Consider the following 4,397-nt stretch of genomic DNA (forward strand, 5'->3'; position numbering starts at 1 on the left):
CACAGAATGGCACATTTCTTTGGAATAGGTACAAATATGGATCTCTTCCAACCAATTGGCCAGGTCACTGTCTTCCAAATCTCTTGACAAAGCTAAGTGAATGCCTCCAGTGGGGCATCCTTTTGTTGAAACATCTCAACAGGTATTCTGTCAATTCCTGGAGCCTTGATTTTTGCCATTTCCTTTAGCAGAGCTTCAAATTCTTCCTTCAATACCACTGGTTCTTGATCATATGTCACCTCCTGAAATGGATGAACATTGACTAGTTATTTTTGGTACAGTGACTCTATGTATTCTTTCCATCGTCTTTTGATGTTTCCTTCATCATTCAATATATTGCACATAGTATCTTTCAATAGTGCAACTGGAGGCTTACATTTTTTCTTCAGTTCTTTCACCTTGAGAAATAGTGAGTGTTTTCTTCCCTTTGGCTTTCCAACTCCATGTCTTTGCACATTTCATTATAATAATTGACGTTGTCTTCTTAAGCTGCTCTTTGAAATGTTCTCTTTTATCTTCTTATTTTTTCCATTTTCTTTAGCTACTCTGTACAAGGGCAAGTTTCAGAGTTTCTTTTGACATTCATTTTGGTCTTTTCTTCCTTTCCTGCCTTTTAAATAATCTCTTACTTTCTTCATGGATGATGTTCCTGATTTCATCTCACAATTCCTCTGGTTTTCAGTCACTGGTGTTCAGTGCATCAAATCTGTTCTTTAAATGGTTTCTAAATTCAGGGGGGATATATTCAAGGTCATATTTTGGCTCTTGCAGACTTATTTTAATTGTCTTCAACTTCAACTTGAATGTTGCATATAAGCTGTTGGTAGTCTGTTCCACGATCAGATCCTGGTCTTGTTTTAGCTGAAGATATGGAGCTCTTTCATTGCCTCTTGCCACAGATTTAGTCAGTCTGATTCCTGGGTACTCAATCTGGTGAAGTCCATGTGTATAGTCCTTGTTTGTGTTGTTCAAAAAAGGTATTTGCAATGAATAAGTCACCGGTCTTGCAAAATTCTATCATGCTACCTCCAGCATTATTTCTATCACAAAGGCCAAATTTTCCAACTACCAAGTTATTTTTCTTTGTTTCCAACTTTTACATTCCAATTACCAGTGATAATCAGCATATCTTGATCGCATATTTGGTCAATTTCAGTTTGCAGAAGTTGGTAAAAATCTTCAATTTCCTCATCTTTGGCTTTGGTGGTTGGTTTATAAATTTGCTTAATAGTAATATTAACAGTCCCTCTTTGTAAGCATATGGATATTATCCTATCATTGACAGCACTGCACTTCAGGATAGATCTTGAAACATTCTTTGTGATGATGAATGCCAGGCCATTCCTCTTCCATTTGTCACTCCTGGCATAGCAGCTCCTATGTGATTCAAAATGGCCAAAACTGGTCCATTTCAGCTCACTAATACCTAACATATCAATCTTTATTCATTCTATTTAATTTTTGACAACTTCCAATTTTGCTATAGTCATACTTTGTACATTTCATGTTCCAATTATTAACGGATGTTTGCAGCTGTTTCTTCTCATTTTCAGTCATTTCACATCAGCAAATGGAGATCCCAAAGGCTCTACTTTATCCATATCATTAATGTTGGCTCTACTCTGATGGGGCACCTCTTTCCCAGTCATATTTTGAGGGCCTTCTGACCTGAGCAGGCCATCTTCTGGCACCGTAGTAGACAGTTCTTTAGGGCTATTCACAAAAATGTCCAGTAAAATATCAGACAGTACTTCACTGCTGTTTATAAGGTTTTCATTAGCCACTTCTTTGAGAAGTGCATGGCCTCTTCCTTTTTCCAAGTCTGTCTCAGTCTGGAAGCTCCCCTGAAACCCATCCACCATGGGCAATGCTGCTGGCATTTGAAACACTGGTGGCACAGCTGCAGCTCACAGCAATAAGCAAGCCACCGAAGTACGACAAACTGACAGACAAGTTTGTCTCCCTTAGTTGTTCCAAACACCTCCACTCACTTCCTGGTCTTTCCCTTACCTGTTCCAATTCCACTGGCCCAGCTCCTGCTTCCTTCCTGGGATTTATTCCACTCAAAGAAGGGTCTTTCTCCAACTTCTATCCCCTCTAGTGTTGTCATTTTTCCTAAGGGGGAAATAGTCAAAAAGGATTTGAAGAAATAGATTGAAAACACTACAGCTAAGGAAAAGAGGGAGAGCAGGGGGGAAAAAGAGCTATACCACTGGCAAAACACTTGTAAAAATTACAGCCATGAGAGGCAGGCCAGATAAAAGACAGAGATTTAGTTAAAGGATTATCTAATGCTCCCTGCCCCCCTTCCCCCTACCTTATTATCAAATCAACAGGCCTTCAGTACAGTAACAGTGTTTTACATCTGAAAGATGTGCAAGACAGATTCTTTCTGAAGGACAAAACTTATGGAAGTCCAAGGTAAAGCAAGGAGACAAAAACAATGATCTTTGAAAAATCTGTAGTCTCTGAAACTGGTAAATGCTAACTGGATTTATATAAAGGATTATTTATCTCTGTTATTATTACCTGATACAGATATTTGACTTTAAACAAAAAATTACAAGGCATGCCAAAAAGTAAGAAAAGCAGTCTGAAAATCAATGCCATTTTCAAAACCAGACTTAAATTAGCACAATTGTTGGAGTTAACACAGAGAAAATTTAAAATAAGAGTTGTGGAGGCATAGTGCCTGAGGCATTTCACTGCTAACCAGAAGGCTGGCAGTTCCAACCTACTAGCTAATTCTTGGAAGGTAGGTTGAGCAATCTGCTTCCGTAGTGATACTGCCTCAGAAACCCAAGGAGGGGTCGTTATGAGTTGGATTAGACTCGACAGCAGTGAGTTAGTTATAATTAATGTGCTAAATACTCTAATGAAAATGTATGCAACATGCAAAAACAAATGTTCAACATACATAGAAAGAGGGAGAATCTAAGAATATATCAAAAGGAAATGATAGAAATAAATTCATTGTAACAAAAATGAAGAATGCTTTAGAAAAGTCAATTGTTTTTCAATATATGTTGTTATTGTTAGGTGCCGTTGAGTGATCTCCTACTCATAACGACCTCATGTACAGCAGAACGAAACACTGCCCAGTCCTGTTCCAGCTCCACAATCTTTGCTATACCTGAACCCATCATTGCAGCTGGTCAAAATGAAAATTGTAAAGTCATTTTTAAAATAGAGTTTGGCATTCACATACAAAGTTAAACACAATATAGCCAGCAAAGTTAGTAATCATGTTCCTAAGTATTTAAGGAACTGATTTGAAATCTTCATACAAAACCTGCAAATGAATGTTTATACAAGCCTTATTCATAATGAGTAAAAACTGGAAGCAACCAAGACGTACCTCAGTAGGTGAATGGATAAACTGTCAGCCATCCATACAATGGAATATTATTCAGTGGTACAAAACAGAATGAGCTGTCTAGCCATGTAAAGATATGGATGGATCTTAAATTCATATGACTATGTGAAAGAAGCCAATCTTAAAGGCTAGTTACAGTACAATTTTAATTATATGACATGCTGCAAAGGCAAAACTCTAGAGGTAGTAAAAAGATAAGTGGTTTCCAGGGGATTGAGGGGGTAGGGGAAGGTGGAGTAAGTGAAGACAAGGAATGTTTTGGATGGTGAAACCCTTCTGTATGACATTGTAGTGGATATATGACACTATGCATTTTTTAAACCAATAGATTTTTATAGCAGAACAATGAACTCTAATGTATGCAATTTTTTTTAATAATCATATTACAGGTCAAGGAGCTCTGGTAGCATAGTGCCTAAGGCATTTGGCTGCTAACCTGAAGATTGGCAGTTCAAACCCACCAGCCACTCTGTGGAAGGAAGACTGGGCGATCTACTTCTGTAAAGATTTACTGCCTTGGAAACCCAAAGAGGGTAACTATGAGTTGGAATCGACTTGATGGCAGTGAGGTTTTTTTTTTTTTTTTTTTTTTTTAATAACAGGTCAGCGGAGTCTAGGATGCAGTGGGGACTGTGGCAAAAGGTTCTAACTATATTACAAATGTCTGAGAGAACCTCACTAAAGGGAGTATGTGGGGGAGTGGTTGCTGATCTAAGTATCTTTGAACATGAATGAGAATGATGGGGCTATGTCAAAGGTACAAGTGCCAACTGAGAGAGTTTTCAATGGCCAAAGCAAGAACAATTTGAGCAACATGATAAATAAAGTAATATTACATTATAACACAAAGTAAAAAAAAAGAAAATCCATGAGTACATAATAATATAAAAATTATTGAATAAATTAATAAACGAGGGAGAAGAGATAGATCTTTCATGTAGAATTCCAAATAATATTTTATAGATTCTTTGCCCTCAAGAAGGTAGAGCATAACTTCTTACTTCTAAAGGCTGGGTTCACT

The sequence above is a fragment of the Orycteropus afer genome, unplaced genomic scaffold (genome assembly GCF_000298275.1).
Source record: "Orycteropus afer afer isolate SDZICR_OR568_19922 unplaced genomic scaffold, OryAfe1.0 scaffold00936, whole genome shotgun sequence".
Taxonomy (NCBI): domain Eukaryota; kingdom Metazoa; phylum Chordata; class Mammalia; order Tubulidentata; family Orycteropodidae; genus Orycteropus; species Orycteropus afer.